The following is a 20253-nucleotide window of genomic DNA, read 5'->3' on the forward strand; positions in this document are numbered from 1 at the left end:
GATGCTTCTGTGGAATTGCAGGAGGAGGATATTTATGTAGATAACAACAAGGATGATGAGGATGTTGATGATGATGAGGATGTTGATGGCGAGGATGTTTGTGTAAAAACTGTAAATCAGGCAACAGTTGTTGCCCATGGTGGGAAAATTCCCGTTGTTGCCATGTCTGGGCAAAGGACCAAAAAATCCACTTATGTGTGGAAGTATTTCCACCCAATCCAGACAACTTTTGCCAAGCCATTTGTGACCGTTGCCAAGTAACAGTGAGTAGAGGTAAGGACCTTAACCATCTTGGAACCTCCTCCCTGTTACGTCACTTGCAGCGCATTCATCAAATTGGAAAGGGTATTGAAACTTTGGGGACAAAAAAGTAAAGCAAACAACAATCAGTCCAGTGTCATCAAGCTGCTCCCTTTTATCTGGATCCAAGCACATGCAATATCCACCACCAACACCTGTATCATAATCAACATCCTTTTATTCGTGATCGGAAGTAGTCCTGCATCCAATATCATAAGGACTGACTCCTCTCCTATCCGTTGTTCCTCAGAAGGATCCTTGAGTGTTATGCCTGCTGCTGCTGCTGTTGCTATAAGTGGATCTTCATCCCAGAAGGGGACCAGATAGAAGACTACTTTTAGTTGTTCAAGTACAACCAAACAATTGACTAATACACAATCCATTGCATTGGCAAACAAGTATGACAGCAAACACCCAGCTGCACACCGGATTACTGACCCCATAACAGCTGTGCTGGTATTAGATGTGCGTCCAGTGTCCACCATGAATGCAGTGGGTTTTACCCAGGTAATGGAGGTCCTGTGTCCCTGCTACAATGTGCCTTCTAGATTCCACTTCTCTAGAATAGCAATTCCCAATCTGTGCCCACTGTCCACTTAACCACAGATATATGGACAAGTGGGACAGGGCAAACTAAGATTACATGACTGTGACAACCCACTGGGTAGGTGTACTGCCTCCAACAGTGCAAACAGCAGCAGCTAACAAATGCCAGCTCATTCAGAGGCAGGCTACTCTGTGTATCAATAGTTTCAGCAAGAAGCATACCGCTGAGAACCTCTTAGAGAACTCAGGGAAATCATTGCAAAATGGCTTACCCCACTTGGACTCTCCTCGGGATTTGGGATTTCTGACAATGCCAGCAATATTGTGCAAGCATTACATGTGGGCGAATTCAATCACATCCAATGTTTTGCTCACACAATTAATCTGGTGGTGCAGGAGATGCTCTTGGTGGCCCGAAAGATTTCTGGGCATTTTCGACATTCAGCAACCACGTGTCAAAGAATGCACCACCAGCAAGAACTGTTGAATTTGCCCTGCCATCAGCTGAAGCAAGAGGTAGTAACTAGGTGGAATTCTACTCTCTATATATGCTTCAGCGGATGGAGGAGCAGAAAAAGGCCATCCAAGGCTACACTATGGCCTATGACATAGGGAAAGGAGCTGGAATGCACCTTAGTCAAGCGCAGTGGAGAATCATTTTTGTGTTGTGCAAGGTTCTCAAACTCTTTGAACTTGCCACACGTGAAGTTAGTTCAGACACTGCCAGCTTGAGTCAGGTCATTCCCCTAATCAGACTTGCAAAAGCAGCTGGAGAAACTGAAGGAGGAGCTGAAACAGAGTGATTCTGCTAAGTATGTGGGACTTGTAGATCAAGCCCTTCATTTGCTTCGACAGGATCCAAGGGTCGTCAATCTCTTGAAATCAGATCACTATATTTTGGCGACCATACTTGATCCTAGGTTTAAATCATACCTTGTGTCTTTCTTTCCGACGGATATAAATCTTAAAAGATGCAAAGAGCTGGTGGTGAAAAAATTGTCAGCTCAAGCGGAACGTGACACGGCATCATCTCCTTCAGTTTCTACAGCTGCCAGGAAAAAATTAAACTTTCCTAAGAGACCCACTGCTGGTGGTGATGCAGATCAGTCAGCAACATCTAATGACATCTGGTTGGGTCTGAAAGAACTGCCTACAAATGAGTGGCATGTCTACCGTGACTTTGTCTGATACAGTCACCATTCAGAGAATGGTGGATGACTATTTTAGGGATAGCATACAAATAGACATGTCAGACAGTCCGTTTCACTACTGGAAGGAAAAAGAGGCAATTTGGAGTCCCTTACACAAACTGGCTTTTCTGTACTTAAGTTGCCCACCCTCCAGTGTGTACTCTGAAAGAGTTTTCAGCGCAGCCGGGAACCTTGTCAGTGATCATCGTCAGAGGTTACTTCCCCAAAATGTGGAAAAGATTATGGCCCTCATTCAGAGCCGTTCGCTATTTGCGTTCGTTCGTTCAAAAACAAGGGGTGGCTATGCAAATGATCCGTTCGCACATTGCAGTCTGTTCACACCTCTAAGTCTGAACGAGCGAGCAAAACATACGCTCGTTTATTTGATAAAAACGCCCCCTGGCCGCTCGCACCATACGTCATGTCCGCTATTTATTAGATTAATCGAGTACATCGAACAGGATATGAACTGCTCGCTATTCTTGTGGTTGGTTTTTTCAACCGCTATTTTGCGAGCAGTTCTGGGTTAAAAAAAAACAAGTGACGTGGTCATTGACGCTGCTGTATTAATTATGCACACCCATAAAACGCCCGTTTTGACCTTTAAGCACGCCTGCGATCGGATCTCCACTCCCCGTTTTCAAGCACCTTCCCCTGTTACCACCCACATACGCCTCATTCTGTCACTCAAAATAGCAGGCACTCGCTATATTGCGTACAAATGATTTTCGGCCGCACTGACTGGTTCGCGCATGCGTACTAAAAACCGTACGCATGCGCAGATGTGCGAACATCGCTCGGAACGAGCTTACTGCCGCTAGCGAATGGCTCTGAATGAGGGCCTATGTTCATCAAATTAATTACAAATTCCACGAGGAAGACCTTTACCGCCACTTAAGTCCAAAAAAGACATTACCGTCTGACTCGTAATGGTGGATTCCAGCGGGGACAAATTCATATTGTGTGAAGAAGAGGAGAATGCACACACTGATGGGGATGACAATAACAACATCTAATGTATTGTAAAGCCAGTTTGTGTATGGGAACATTGCCACCAAAGGCCACTGGGCATTGGCAGCTTGTTTTGTGGGGGGTCCAAACAAACCAATCATTTCAGCCACAAGTGGCAGTCCCTGTTGTTGAAGTGATTGGTTTGTTAAACTGTGAATGTCCTGTTTCATATATACAACATAAGGGTGGGTTGGAGGGCCCAAGGACAATTCCATCTTGCACATTTTTCCTTTCCATTATGTGCTGGTTGGGGCATTGCTGGCTGCATGACATTTTTATTGTTATGGTTTATGAATGTCCAGAAATTGTAATGGCCACAGACAGCATCTCCTGCATGCCCCTTTAATTTTTTTAAAGAAAATTCTGAACCAATTGCTGCTTGTTGTGTCATCCCAACAGCACAATACGCACAACAGTGACATTCAGCCAAGGGTTCTCAGCCCTTAAGGCTGCTACATGGCCCGAAGGCCGCATCCTGCTTCACGGCCCAAAGGCCAGCTGTTGTCACTCCTCACCAACCCTCAAGGCTGTAATGGCCGCAACTTGCCAAGAGTTCTAGCCCTCAAGGCTTTTGCAGGACTTATCATAGCTCTGTATTCCACTATTTCTCAGCCCGGAGGCTGCATCAACAATTAACTATCAACTATCAATTCTTCAGCCAGAAGCTGCACCAATTATCAATTCTTCAGCCAGGGGCTGCACCAATTATCAATTCTTCAGCCAGGGGCTGCACCAATTATCAATTCTTCAGCCAGGAGCTGCACCAATTATCAATTCTTCAGCCAGGAGCTGCACCAATTATCAATTCTTCAGCCAGCCAGGGGCTGCACCAATTATCACTTCTTCAGCCAGGGGCTGCACCAATTATTAATTCTTCAGCCAGGGGCTGCACCAATTATTAATTCTTCAGACAGGGGCTGCACCAATTATTAATTCTTCAGCCAGGGGCTGCACCAATTATCAATTCTTCAATCCTCAAGGGATATCCCAACCATCATGTTTGCACAGTCCTCAACTGTATTTATCACTCAGTTTTGAGCCAGCTAGCTGGATGCAACCTTTTGGCCCTTAACTAGATGAAAAAAAAAATTTCTACTTCAGGGTCCATAGGGTCCACAGGGTTGACCTTGGGGTATAGGTTGGGAACCAAATCCGGGCACCACGCAGTTAAAGCTTTTAGCTCCCAGGATGCACTGGGTCCACTCTCCCTATAACCCCACCCCCAAGCCAGAGGCACCTCAGTTTAAGTTGGTGCCCGGCCGGAGTCGGGTCATCGTTAGCGCGGGGGGAGCTGATTAGCAGCCCCTAAGCTTATTTTATTTTTTTAGGGACAAAGTTTTTTCCGTGGACTTTGGACTCTTCAGAGCGGCAGCGTCGGACTGTCCATAGAACGTCTAAGCTGCCGCTCCATCACCCCGCTGGCACTGAGACGCCAGTACAGATCTGGGGATCTCAGCGGGACCCCAGAGTCTGTACTAGACAGACTCTCTGGGCGCCCAGGACTGCTGCCGGATCCACGGGGAGCAGGTAAGGTCGCGGATCACCGCTTGCGGTGATCCGCGCATTTCAAATGCAGTCCTGTGCCTCCGGTCCCTGGGGACAGACCGGAGGCATCGGCAGTGGCGGCGGGCCCCCCATACCCCGTGTGTCCACTAGACCACCAGGGACTTAACGATCGGCGCAGGGAGCCGGCGTCCCGGGGGTTAATAGCTGGCCAGGGGAGCAAGCTTTCCCTGTTACAGCGGCTCCTCCCCTCAGCTCAGCGCGCCTTTCAGTATTATAGTCTGGCATCGCTGAGCTGCTTCCTCCGCTGGCCACGCTTCTTCTGAGGAGATGGCAGTGAGTCCAGTCCCCCTGCGTACCTCACCATCAGGTCAGTGTACACAGCGCTGTAGCCTTCCCAGACACTGAATCTGGGTAAGTTGAATGCAGTGACATAGTGCAGTATATTATATGACATAGAAATGTAAAAAGATATTGCGCACTGGATTCTAGAGAAAATCGTTCGAGGTGAGCTGCACTATTGGGACGGGTGTCTGCCCTCCTATATTAAATGCAAATACTTGATCTATGGTCATAGATCAATATAATGCGCTCAGAACCTATAACTGGATAATGTATATTTAGTTGTAGGTATGTGAATTACTGATATTCGAAACTCGATATGTTGTTATAAGACTTTATTTGGATAAAGGTGGAAACTAATAAACTAAAGGATGGTAGTTCATTGACTGAATATGACAGTCAATTTGTGGGACATATGCCGTATATTGGCAATGTTAAGTCTCTGAAGGCAAAAATAGGGGGGTTGATAAAAACAAGAAAAAAAGAAAGAAAAATGCAAAATCAATCACTATTGATCTGTTGAAGCAATGGTGCTTCAGTGGTGAAGCAGGAACTGGAGACCATAAAGTTCACAGTCAGTATTGTGATGTAATTGAATGTTGGTGCGGCGTCCCGCACTTATGAAAAAATAATTAATTAAAGGGGGCTGCTGATGGATGATTCACAGCTGGCGGTTCTTAAAATGATCTTCCCGGGGTAAGTAGTACGGACCCTATTCCGAGTGTGTGGAGGTGTGTTACCAAACCCTACCATGACCGTAGAGCGCACCCGCAGCTCACCCGGCAATGCCAGGTAGTCTGTGGTGCGTCCCGCCGGTCCGCGGTCAGGTATGCAGCATGAGGGGGAGAGACGGCTGTGGTGCTGGATACCAGGCACCGTCTCCCCTACCTTCACTGTGGACTCACCTCCCAGGGACTCAGCAGAGTCCGCTCTTCCCCTTGCCGGCGTGTTGCAGTCGCGACCTCCTCTTATCCGGTGTCTCTCGGCGGAGTCAGCTGCTGGTTGGGATATCCGCTAGGCGCTGTCTGCTCGCGTAGAATGTCCTTCTGGTGTCCGGTTCCTTGCTTCCTTGTTTCTTTAGGGGTATTGTGGCCAACGCGTTTCGACCCACGTGGGGTCTTCCTCTGGGCGGGATTGATGGTGTGTCTGGGTCCTTGGTTTGTTTATGTACACAACTTACGGCTACGCCTTCTTTCTAATTGGGTAGCAGGAGATGAATATTAAGTGTTCCTGGATTGAATACACTGCCAGTTTGACAGGTCCCTATTTTAATGTGATAGCAGCATCTCTCAGTCGGCCTTGATCTCTTTAAATAATGATGTTAGTATTAATTAAATAAATAAAGTACTGAGTCCTGCACATGTAAGTTATACTTTGTAAGCCAGTATCTGGTGAACTTTGCATTGTGTATAATGGTGATAGAACGTGTTTCCCTGTTATTATGGCACTCACACAATCTGACTATAATTCACTGAAGGTTGCTCTCTTCAGTGGGCCTAGAGGGCTGTGTTTATTATAAGGAGCAAACAAAACAAAACCAAAAACACAAAACATAAACAAAAACATTAGGGCTAGTGGTGGGCAGCATTGCTATTAGTGATATATAGTCAGAATTTGGGTGAACCTAAATTAGGTGGATAGCATTGTTAATATTGATGCAGAGTCAGAAATTTGGATGGACCTAAGTTAGACATCACTGTTCTAAGGCAATGTGTACCTGATGACTGAAGGTGAGACTGACTTTTCAGTCTCTGATTATAGGGTTATTTATAATGGTAGCATCAAATTAGAGATAAATCGGTTATTGCCCCTCTGCATTTAAATACTAACACTGACTGTATTGGTCACATAAAAGGTGTTCGCGTGTTGGTGCTGCCTAATTTAGTCACATACAATGGACTTGATTTCGTTATCTAGATTGAGTCCCTTTGGGTATAGGGTACCCATCTGAATCATGGTTTTGAGTTCCTCTTTATTGATGCGTTTGATAAAGTCCCCTCCCCGCCAGTTGTGCCTAACTAGCCTTAATGCGCAGAATTCCAGATTTGCTGGATCTGACTGATGAAATATTTTGAAATGTGCTGAGAGGGGGTGGTTGTCATTGCCCTTTGTTATATTGTAAATGTGTTCCTGTAGTCTTGTTTTTAGCGGGCGAATGGTTCTCCCAATATACTGTTTCTTGCATGAACATTGTAATAGATATATAACCCCTTTACTGTTGCATGTTATATTGTCCTTGATTTTCCACATTGTATTATTGCTTGTTGATCTCACAATTAATTTTGGTTTGGTACTCCTTTGTTTAGTTACGGTACATGCCTTGCATTTTCCACAATAGAAAAAGCCTCTCGATTCCCCTGGTTGTTTTAGATGCTAAGTCTTTGTCAGTGTATTTCCTGTGGAGTCGGTGTTCTTTGGGGGTATATGGTTATTGGTAATCTGCATCTTGATGTCAGAGGATTTCCGGAATATTACCTTGGGTTTCAGTGGCAGAGTTTTGCTCAAAATCTCATTGCCTAGTAAGATAGGCCAATGTTTGAGTACTAGCTTTTTAATGTGATTAGCTTGGTTGCTATACTCAGTGATAAAATAAATATCTTTATCTCCATTTGTATCTGGCTTTGGTCTATATGTTAAGAGAGGATCTCGGTCACTTTCCAGTACTGTCTGGAAAGCTGACTCTACTTTTTTTATGTGATATCTTTTTTCTAGAAGTTGTGATTTAAGTTGTTCACTTTGTATTGTGAAATCTTCTGGTCTGGAGCAATTTCGCCTAAGTCTTTTAAATTGGCTTGTCGGTATACTGTCAAGCCAGATGGGATTATGGTTGCTTGTGGCTAAGATAAAGCTGTTAACATCAACTTTTTTATGATGTGTGCTAGTATGAATGTCATTGTTCTCTATAAAGATGTTCAGATCTAAAAATTCTATTTTATTTTTACTGTAATTAGTTGTGAATTGTAAATTGTGGTTATTGGTATTAATGTATTGGGTAAATGATATAAGTGACTCTTCATTCCCTTGCCATATGAAGATCACATCATCGATGTAGCGAGCCCAAAGGACGAGGTTTGCGCCAAAGTCACTTTTGGACCAAATGTATTGGTCCTCCCAGTGACTCATGAAAAGGTTGGCATAACTTGGCGCAAACCTCGTCCCCATCATCGTGCCCGTAGTCTGTAGATAAAATCTATCTCCAAACCACAGGTAATTGTGTGATAAAATAAATGATATGCTCTTTAAAATAAAATCAGCTTGTGTTGGGTTCATATTTGGGTCATTTTTAAGGAAATACTTGATGCTGTCCACACCTTGAGTGTGTCTGATTACGGAATACACGGAAGTGACGTCACTCGTTGCCAACCATAAGTTCTCATTCCAGTCTACAGTCCTGAGTCTATTAAGTATACTTGTGGTATCCTTGAGGTGAGATTTCTGAATTTTTACATATGGTTGTAAATATTTGTCCAGATATTGTGATAAATTTGAAGTTAATGATTTAATCCCCGATATTATTGGTCGCCCGGGTGGATTAGTGGGGTCTTTGTGGACTTTTGGGAGATGGTAAAAGACTGGAATGATGGGGTGTTTATTGTCTATGAAATCATATTCTTTCTGGTTTAGGATCCCTTTATCCAGACCCTCCTTTAGTAGTGACCTGAGTTCGTGTTGGTACTTTTGTGTGGGATCACCGGGTAGTAATTCATATGTGGATGGGTCATTTAAGATCCTCTCTGCTTCTTGAATGTACTTATCTTTATTTAGAATCACTATACCCCCCCCCCTTATCTGCTGGTTTTATGATTATTTCAGTATTTTGTCTCAACTCCTTGAGTGCTAATAATTCTCTCTTGGTCAAATTCTTATGTTTTGAATGAGGTTTTGCTGTTTTGTCGCACAGATTTTCAAGGTCTTTAACCAGCATATTAGTAAATGTTGCAATGTGATTCCCCGTAGCTTGGATGGGATAAAATTTGGAAGGTGGTTGAAGTCCTGTGTATAAAAATTCATCCTGAGCCAGTTGGTATTGGGGTAAGGGTTTATGATGGAAAAATCTTTTCAGGGTCAACTTCCTAGCAAATTTGTGTACATCTAAATATGTATTGAACTTGTCAGGTTGATTAGTAGGGGCAAATTTGAGTCCTTTATCTAATACTGTTATGTGATCCTCTGTTAATTTTAATGTACTTAGATTAAAGATGCCTGTCCCTCTAGTTGTGCTTGTATTTGTCCTAGTTTTTAACAGGGAAACACGTTCTATCACCAATGTACACAATGCAAAGTTAACCAGATACTGGCTTACAAAGTATAACTTACATGTGCAGGACTCAGTACTTTATTTATTTAATTAATACTAACATCATTATTTAAAGAGATCAAGGCCGACTGAGAGACGCTGCTATCACATTAAGATAGGGACCTGTCAAACTGGCAGTGTATTCAATCCAGGAACACTTAATATTCATCTCCTGCTACCCAATTAGAAAGAAGGCGTAGCCGGAAGTTGTGTACATAAACAAACCAAGGACCCAGACACACCATCAATCCCGCCCAGAGGAAGACCCCACGTGGGTCGAAACGCGTTGGCCACAATACCCCTAAAGAAACAAGGAAGCAAGGAACCGGACACCAGAAGGACATTCTACGCGAGCAGACAGCGCCTAGCGGATATCCCAACCAGCAGCTGACTCCGCCGAGAGACACCGGAGAAGAGGAGGACGCGACTGCAACACGCCGGCAAGGGGAAGAGCGGACTCTGCTGAGTCCCTGGGAGGTGAGTCCACAGTGAAGGTAGGGGTGACGGTGCCTGGTATCCAGCACCACAGCCGTCTCTCCCCCTCATGCTGCATACCTGACCGCAGAACGGCGGGACGCACCACAGACTACCTGGCATTGCCGGGTGAGCTGCGGGTGCGCTCTACGGTCACGGTAGGGTTTGGTAACACACCTCCACACACTCGGAATAGGGTCCGTACTACTTACCCCGGGAAGATCATTTTAAGAACCGCCAGCTGTGAATCATCCATCAGCAGCCCCCTTTAATTAATTATTTTTTATAATTGCGGGACGCCGCACCAACATTCAATTACATCACAATACTGACTGTGAACTTTATGGTCTCCAGTTCCTGCTTCACCACTGAAGCACCATTGCTTCAACAGATCAATAGTGATTGATTTTGCATTTTTCTTTCTTTTTTTCTTGTTTTTATCAACCCCCCTATTTTTGCCTTCAGAGACTTAACATTGCCAATATACGGCATATGTCCCACAAATTGACTGTCATATTCAGTCAATGAACTACCATCCTTTAGTTTATTAGTTTCCACCTTTATCCAAATAAAGTCTTATAACAACATATCGAGTTTCGAATATCAGTAATTCACATACCTACAACTAAATATACATTATCCAGTTATAGGTTCTGAGCGCATTATATTGATCTATGACCATAGATCAAGTATTTGCATATTATATGACATGTTTATGTATATATCTGCATGGTATGTGACTTATGCTAGTGCTGACTGTCTGTACTTTATTCTCTCACCTGTCAGTGTATATCTATCCCTTTTCTTTATCTGCCCTAATACAGCTGTACTTAGGGTGGTTCTGAGACCTCACATGTATATACTCGTTAATATTTGCGAGGTCACATACTGTTGCGTGCTGCACGTTGCCATATTTTAGATGGAACTGTGTGTTGCATACGCTGAAAATGGGTCCCTGCAGCTAATTTTTGGCATCAGTCAGGACCATTATAGCGCTGCTTGATATTTCCGCCAAGAGGGTTGGTCAGATATGTCTGACCAGGAGATAGAGCGTTATACTGCACCCATTTTTACTATCCTGCAAGCCATGTGCTGCAGGTGTTAGTGCGGAGGATTTGACTCATAAAGGGTTCTGTATGTGGCGTCATCTGGTGCCGGCCCCTTTCACGACCCCCTTGGGTGGTTTGTTTTCTCGGGATCCTCTCAATTGCGGATCGCTGGGCGGGTCCAATTGTTGTGCCTCACTTGGGGTTACTTCACCATACTGCCCTTTTCATCTCAGGGTATCTCGCAGTTTCTTGCACTCTTCCCCTGTGACACAGACTACCGCTCCCTGCAGGGGTTTTTCGCAGTATATGAATTCCCCCTGGTGCCACAATAGTCTGTCATTCCCCTTGCAGGGATTACCACAGCCACACTGGGTGGATGTCGTTTTCTATGAAACGCAAATTGACGTGGGTGACGCCCTGTGGTTACTTCCCAGTTGGCTCTGCCGTGCACTGGATACTGTTTTGGGCTCTTTCCCTCTTCCACGGGAGGAAGCCTATTTCAGGTATTATTATCCCTGCTTTAGGGCTAGTAGCAGGTCCATTCTGGTTAGAGTGAATGTTGACCTGCGCCTGTATTATACACCCTCAGTCTAACGTGCCTTCGGGTTCCCTGTTGCTGACTAGCGGGTGGATCGCATGGCGGGACTCTGGCTGTTGCCAGATACGAGGTATTGCAACAGCGTTTGGCCTCCTGTCCCAAATTCCCTGAGGGTCATCACGAGCCCCTCCTGGGGTGGATGGGCATGTTACTCGTCTGATTACAGACAGTACTACGCCTCCCATTCCTGCGTGGTCGGATTCTTCGGATCCGTAGGTGGTGACTCTGCCTGAAATCAGTATACTCGCTTTCAGGGGTTGTTACCCATCCTACCATGGCTATAGCATGGTTGGTTAATACTATTGCATACTGGGCTGATGCGTTTGTAACGTTTTTTCCCCTCCAACACGTCTGGGGTTCAAATGTATTTGGTCACTCACGTAATATATGCAGTTGTCATAGGTGGTAATGCCTATATTGGATACCAGTCTCCTAACTTTCAGAGTTCCGGCTGCGACTGTATCCTCCGTAATACCCTATGGCTGTGCTCTGGGAATGCAGAGGTGCAGATACCATCTATAGGGTAGATCTTGTTTGGTCCTGACCTTGACAAAATTGTAGTAACATTGGCGGTATTACTAACGACAAGTTTACCGCCTTCAGCTATGCCCACTACAAGGCCTCAGACTAAGTCTGTTATGTCTTTTTGTCCTCTGGGTAAGCCTAAAGGTCTGTTTCTTCGTAGACTGTCGGCCTCTACAAGGGCTGACATATCCAGTACCGAGCAGGCCTGGACTGCCAGCCGATCCTGCTTCTGAACCTACGGATATATCTTCAGCCTGACGGGACAGGCCTACAACTGGGAGATACCGATTTTCTCAGTTCGCCCGGTACTAGTGTCAAGTTGCCACGGCTACGTGGGTAGGAGGGTACGCCCTCTCTTTGCTCAGGCGGCCCCTTTACATGTGATGGTACGCGGGCCCTTATTCAGACCCGAACAGGGCCTTACAAATCCAGAAAGCTATACAGTTGTTGCGGTAAGTAGAGCTAATTAGGCCATCCCCACTATCTCAGCGAGGGACTGGTGGTTCTGCTTTCTTTCTGGTGCGGTGGCTGAATGGTCCTCTTTGGCCTATTCTCTGTCTCAATTCCCTGAACCAGTTCCTAAAGCTACCTGGGCTCAGGAGGAAATCCCTATGCTCCATCATACGATGTTTGGAACCTGGGGACTTTATGGTATCACTGGATATACAGGACGCGTGCCTACGGGTACTTACAGAGACCTTTCATCAGCGTGGGCTGAGGTTTGCTGTATCACAGCAACACTTACAATTTTTCGGACTCTGCCTGTTGGGACTATCCTCAGCCCCACAGGGGTTTACCAGCGTTTTGGATTTTCTGACAGTTATCCTGTTCAGTATATCCCAATGCTCCTGTACCTGGACGGCCTCCTGCTCTTAGCGGGATCACCGGGGTACTTTACAGCCAGGTCAGGATGACCGTGGCTTCTTCAGGGTGCAGACGTTTAATCAACGGGGAAAAAGTCCTCCCTGCATCCCTCTCTGGGTATTCTTCATCTAGGAGCCCTGCTGGATTCTCAGAATCTGAGAATTCTTCTGGCGTAAGACGGAATCTACACTCTTCCATTAGGAGTACATGGTTGTCTACGCAGTCGACATATGTCTTTACACTCTGGGATGCATGGTCAAATATTCAGTGTCTGCCTTTGGAAGGGTGGAATGGGCTCAGTTCCATTCCAGGCCTTTCCATAATTGGCTCATCTTCAGATGGAACGAGTTTTTTCTGTCGGATCACTGTTCAAAAGATTATGCTCTCTCCGGAGGCAAGTCGGTCCCTGTCCGGGTGGCTATGGCCATCTCGTCCAGGGTATTCTTTGCTATGGACAGTGTCTGGTTCACATCCATTTCAGTGCGGTTGGACGTCTGTCGATTCCACCCTGTCAATTAACTTGTTGGAAGTTTAGCCTGTCTTGGGCCTTCACTCTGTTTCCCGGTGAACCTGAAAAGGTTCAGTCCGACACGGTCAGGACAGTGGCTTCCTTTTTAGCAACACTGTTCGTTGGGTGGCAATGACAGGTATGTCACACATTCGGACATAGTCTCCTCCTGACCATCTCGGCAGCGTTCATTTCAGGAGCTCTCCATTGGGAAGCGGAAGTCCTCAGCTGTCACGACGTGCATCCCGGGGACTAGTCTCTTCCCCAAGAGAGGTTTCATCTCCTGGTGAGCAGGGGGGGTTCCCCCTGAGGTGACCCTCATGGCCTTCTGACTTTATCACACTATGGTGTTACAGTCCAGCTCTGGGGATTCTGAAGCAACCTTCAGTGACTCTTTGTCAGTGAAGTGGTCCTTCCACTTTGTGTACCTGTGTTCTCCGATCTCCCTTCTTCCTCGAGGTCTTTGGAAGTGTTTCAATTGAGACGGAGATGCTTTCCTGCTGGTGGCTCCTGATTTCCCCAGATGTCAGGGGTACTTGGATTTTTGGAGTCTCTCCATAGATACTCCATTCCTGATGCTTCACTGCCCGGACCTGTTGTCTCAGGGTCCTTGGTTTTGCCTTGGACCTGGGTCGTTTGTCTTTGGCTGCGTCCCTACAGTGGTCTTACAGCTTCCCTGGCTTTGTCATCATTGGAATGATTAGAGCACATAGATCAGCTTTTGCTGGGACCTACCACAAACTGTGGCAGCCATAATTCTTATGGTATTGTACCTGTCGATACGATCCTCCGGTGTTCAGCATTTCCAGATATTCTGGCATTCCTCTTCCGGCTGGCTTGGGTTTCACCCTCGGCCTGGCCTTCCTGACAGTGCGGATCTCTACACTGTCAGTATGGTTAAGATATGGAATTGCTCCACTCTGGTATCCAGTTCATCCTTTGGAGTGTTTTCTGGATTATGCCTCCATTTGTCCTCCCTAGGGACTCCTTGGGAGTTAGTAGTGGTTCTTCGTTCCCTCCGGGGACAGTCAATGGAACCGCTGGTTGTGATAGCCATTACATGGTCTATTGCTTAGGCTCTCTCTTGCTCTCAGGGTGTTTATATCAACCAGGAGAGTGTCTGAATTGGGAGCATTCTCCTGTGCCTCCCTCTTCTGGAGAGCATCATGTCAGGGTGTGAGTTGCTCTCGCCCTGTGTTTCTTCTTAAAGTGGTTTTTAGGTTCCATATTATTCTGGAACTTATGGTACGGCCATTCAGTCCCCAGTCCTCTCGGCTGGTGTGGCCTTATTGGATTTATGTGATCCGTTCCAGTTCCTTATGGAAATCTGACTCCTTATTGGTGGTCTGAGATTTCTGGTTTTCACAGGAAAGGATGGCCGGCCTATAACCAAATGTTGGCTGGATGGCTTCGTATGTCTTCCTCAGGGGCCTATCCATGGGTAGGCCTTTCTGTTGTTGATGCTTGTTTTTTCTCGGGCCATGTGACCCTCGTGGCCGGCTCGCTGTGACGCCTCGGCTGTTTTGCTTTACTAGGTGGCCACGTGGTCTTCTGTCCACACCTTTTTAAGGTTCTAGGCATTGGTTTTCTTTGCCTCTCAGGATGCTTCCTTTTTGGCGACGGATTCTCCTCTCAGCACAGGAGCATCCCCACCCTTGGTTGAACTGCTTTGGGACATCCCCAAGGTCAACCCTGTGGACCCCCTATGGACCCTGAAGTAGAAAACAAGAGATATGGTAAGAACTTACCTTTGTTATCTCTGTTTCTACGAAGTCCATAGGGTCCACAGGGCGCCCGCCCTGACGCACCTGGCTTCATATGGGCTGTGTTACTGGTCACCGGTTTCCCGTCTCCTTTTTCTGTGAGTATGGTTATTGAGTGTTCCAGTTTTCTCTCTCTTTTTCTCTCCTCCTCCGGCCTTTGGCTACTTACAAACTGAGGTGCCTCTGACTTGGGGGTGGGGTTATAGGTAGAGTGGACCCAGTGCATCCTGGGAGCTAAAAGCTTTAACTGCGGGGTGCCTGGATTTGGTTCCCAACCTATACCCCAAGGTCAACCCTGTGGACCCTATGGACTTCTTAGAAACAGAGATAACAAAGGTAAGTTCTTACCATATCTCTTGTTATTGTGAGCTGTGAGGTGGTCAAAATTGACTGGAAAAGAGTGGAAATAAATGTTATTGAGGTTAATTATAATGTAGGAACAAAAAAGGCCAATATTATGTGATTTTAGCTTTTTTTATAATTTTTTAAGAAAAAATCCAGATCCAAAACTAAAACCGAAAAACAAAACACAGAGGTGAGGTTTTGGCAAAACCCATCCAGATCCAAAACCAAGGGAGATCCAGATCCAAAACTAAAACACGGGGGTCAGTGTACATCTTATTTCTGAGTACTGACACATTTATTTCTCAGTACAGTATGGTATTGTAGGATATGCTGGTCATGGTGATGTGTAATATGCTGGTTATGGTGATATGTAATATGCTGGTTATGGTAATGAGTGATATGGCTGGTAATGTGCAATATACCGGTCATGGTGGTGTGCGATATGCTTGATATGGTAATGAGTGATATGGCTGGTCATAGTAATGTGCAATATGCTGGTCATGGTGATGCATAATATGCTGATGATATCGCTGGTCATGGTAATTTGCACTATGCTGGTCATGGTAATGTGTAATATGCTGGTCATGGTTGTGTGCGATATGCTAGTAATGGTGGTATGCGATATGCTGGTCATGGTGATGTGTAATATGCTGGATTTGGTAATGAAGGATATGCTGGCCATGGTGATGTGTAATATGCTGAACATGGCAATGAGTTATATGGCTGGTCATGGTGATGTGTAATATGCTGAACATGGCAATGAGTTATATGGCTGGTCATGGTGATGTGTAATATGCTGGATTTGGTAATGAAGGATATGCTGGCCATGGTGATGTGTAATATGCTGAACATGGCAATGAGTTATATGGCTGGTCATGGTGATGTGTAATATGCTGAACATGGCAATGAGTTATATGGCTGGTCATGGTGATGTGTAATATGCTGAACATGGCAATGAGTTATATGGCTGGTCATGGTGATGTGTAATATGCTGAACATGGCAATGAGTGATATGGCTGGTCGTGGTGATGTGTAATATGCTGAACATGGCAATGAGTGATATGGCTGGTCATGGTGATGTGTAATATGCTGGTCGTGGTGATGTGTAATATGCTGGTCATGGTGATGTACAATATGCTGGTTGTGGTGATGTGTAATATGCTGGTCATGGTGATGTACAATATGCTGGTCGTGGTGATGTGTAATATGCTGGTCATGGTGATGTGTAATATGCTGGTCGTGGTGATGTGTAATATGCTGGTCGTGGTGATGTACAATATGCTGGTTGTGGTGATGTGTAATATGCTGGTCGTGGTGATGTGTAATATGCTGGTCATGGTGATGCGTAATATAGGTGGACATTGGGCAATTGCTAGTAGTAGATAAACACAGAAATTGTCATAGTAAATGTTATACAACTGTCACGTTACAGATACTATATAAGAGGTGACATTATTATAGCACTTACACTTTTATATATCGTTATGTGATCTCTGCTGCCATCTGCTGTCTCATCCATTAATAAATTACATTTATTCCTTTGTAACTTTGTAAACGGAGGGATTAGTTTTCGGTTATAAGAAAGCCGAATAACTTTGTGAATTCTTCAGATGTTTCATTAAAATGTTTTAAAAAAACAGCTGGAAGGACTGACCTATAGATTGCTCGCGTGTAGACTGACCTATAGATTGCTCGCGTGTAGACTGACCTATAGATTGCTCGCGTGTAGACTGACCTATAGATTGCTCGCGTGTAGACTGACCTATAGATTGCTCGCGTGTAGACTGACCTATAGATTGCTCGCGTGTAGACTGACCTATAGATTGCTCGCGTGTAGACTGACCTATAGATTGCTCGCGTGTAGACTGACCTATAGATTGCTCGCGTGTCTTGCTGTGCACCTTTTCCTTCTCCGAGAACATAATAAATGACTATTTCTGAAAGGCAGCTGCTTTGTCACACGTGGCAGTTCTCCGGCCTCATGTAATATTGCGTATGGAATAATATAGTTATTACTGTCCGTGATGGGCTGTGCAGGCCGTGTGTCACATTCTCTTCTCTGGCTGTTAGAAGTGATTTATTAACATGGTGCAAACCTACACTAAGCCAGTGTCTCCCAGTCTTCCAGCATAGCCAACGTCTAGAGATGCTGAAAGTGGGCATGCCAGTACTTGTACGCCAGGGGAAGGGCTGATACTGGCATTAGCATAAAGTCGCAGACGCCATTACGGCTAAAATGACAGTATCGTGTAACTCTGGATCAGCACCTGCATTGTCACACACAGAGGGCCTGATTCAGAGCCGCTCGTTCGCTCCGAGCGATGTTCGCACATCTGCGCATACGTATGGGTCGTAATGCGCATGCGCCAACCAGTCATTGCGGTCGGAAATCGAGCGCTCGCAAAATAGCGAGTCCCTGCTAATTTGAGTGACAGGATGAGGCGTTTGTGGGTGGTAACAGGGGAAGGTGCTTGAAAACGGGGAGTGGTGATCCGAACGCAGGCGTGCCAAACGGTCAAAACGGGCGTTTTAAGGGTGTGCATAATTAACAAAGCAGCGTCATCGACCACGTCAGTTGGTTGTTTCTTAGCCTGAACTGTTTGCATGATTGTGGTAGGAAAATCCAACCACAAGCACTGCGAGCAGTTCAGACGCCTTTCGATGTACTCGGTTAATCAAATAAATAGCGGAGATGACGTTAGGATGAGAGCGGCCAAGGGGCGTCTTTACAAAATAGCGAGCGCATGTTTCGTTTGCTCGCTCAGACATAGAGGCGTCAACAGACCGCAAAGAGCGAGCGCTCAATTTAAATAGCCGGCCCCTTTTTCTGAACGAGCGAGCGCAAATAGCGTCCGGCTCTGAATCAGGCCCAGAGCGCGGAGAGGGGGACACACCGGAATGTAGTTACATAGCCAGCAGACGGGAGGCCGGCCGACGATATACCGACACCGGAATCCCGACGCCAGGCGTAATGCTGACGCCGGTATCCTGAAGGAGATCAGGATACCGATGATGGAATCCCGAACGCCGGATTGCTGAATGTCCGGACTAAGTATTAGGTTTAGCCGGGGATGGGGGGGTTAGTTTTAGGCACCACTGGTGGGAGGTTGGGGTTAGGCACCACCGGGGGGGGGGTCAGGGTTAGGCACCCCCCTGGGCAGGGTTAGGTTTAGGGTGCGGGAAGGGGAGGTTAGGGTTAGGCACCACCGGGGGGGGGGTTGGGGTTAGGCACCACTGGGGGGAGGTTGGGGTTAGGCACCCCCCTGGGCAGGGTTAGGTTTAGGGTGCGGGAGGGGGAGGTTAGGGATAGGCACCAATGGGGTGGGGGGGGGTTAGGGCTAGGCACCACTAAGGGAGGGTTAGGGGGGGAGAGGGGAGGGTTAGTCTACTTACCAGCTGCAGTTGGGATCTCCAGCATTCGGCCTTCCAGCGTCTGTATTTCAACCGTTGGCTATATAACCACCGGCATCTCATACCGATCCCGGACATAACTTCTGGCAGTTACACCCTGCACAGGCCGGATTGGGGCTCCACGGGTGGCATGGGCCATTTTACCCACACACGTCCCTCTTGGTGCCGCTGCTGAGAGCCCACGTGTTATAGCAACTGTGCTAATTCCCCTCCGGGAATGAAGTATTTGCCATTAGCTGCTATTTAAGTAGTTGTCCTGGTGTTGCCTAGTTACCCACAGGGAACTGGCCGCATACACATCCTCTCCGCTTCAATATTCACACAGTTAAGGTGCGTACACACTGTGCGATCAGGAAAGACAGCGCGATTACGACATTGTAATCGTACCGTCCTTCCTGATCCCCTGCAGTGCCTACACTGATAGATCAGTCGTTCAGTGCAGGCACCCTCCATCATTCCTGAACATGGCCGATCTGTCGCTATCGGCAGATTGTGCTGCATGTTCAGGCGATGGACAATGTCGGAAACGACCAGCAGGAGCGCGCATCGCTGGTTGTTTCCTACATTATAGTGAGCGATTTGTGCACGATTACTGAGCGATTGCACGATGACGATGTCGTCATCGTGCAATCGCTCAGTAATATCGCCCAGTGTGTAAGCACCATTATTCTAATTTGCTTGTAAACATTTCTATCTAACATTTGGCCATGTGTTAGCTTTATGCTGCATTTTATACACTGAGATTTACTTAGTCCTTTAAGCCTCCTCCCTGTAGAACAACTGCACACATTGAGACTTTGCTGTTTTATATCCCTGAATTAATTGTAATTATAGACCTGTTAAGGTCAGGCCCAGAGTCTGTAACTAGAAGCCTCGCGATTAAACACCAGCTCATGTCCTGGCTGACACAACGGGGGAGATTGCTGGGCTTAGTCGGGAACCTGGATAAAGTTTTGGGAAGCTGCAGAAGGGACACATGCCAGTGTCTGTCTCATGGGACACGCCTTCCCGTTCCATGCCGGCCTACAGCTGCCAGCCCACTCCATCCCGAGGGCACAGATCTCATCCCACTGCAGAGATTCACTTCTTTGCAGAGCTGCGAAATTGCTGCCAAGCTTCCCAGGTGCCCGGGCATCCAGCAGCTTACAGGACGCCTGTGCTTTGTTGCTGGGCATTTGGTAATGGTCTTATCTACCTTTGCTCTTACCAATGAATTTCGGGTCACTGACAAATGACAGCAGCGAGCGCCCAATTCTCAAGTCGATCCTAAACGTCCGAATGCTGCCAGTGTCTCTGCCGCTGGCATATCACTGGCTACTTCTGAGAAGTCGTCCCAGAATATTCTGTCTGCGGCTGAGCCGGTGAGGCGGTGGCCGGGTTCTCTGTCCCTCAGTTCTTTTACGAATGGAAAAATGCAACAAAACAACGGAAGGAACGGCGTTAAAGATTGCATGGCCCATTGCAATGGAGTAAGCTCCCTGGGTAACCCCGGACCGACGCCATTGGACCCACAACAGAGGTAAAACT

The sequence above is a fragment of the Taudactylus pleione genome, unplaced genomic scaffold (genome assembly GCF_031769625.1).
Source record: "Taudactylus pleione unplaced genomic scaffold, aTauple2 ptg000410l, whole genome shotgun sequence".
Taxonomy (NCBI): domain Eukaryota; kingdom Metazoa; phylum Chordata; class Amphibia; order Anura; family Myobatrachidae; genus Taudactylus; species Taudactylus pleione.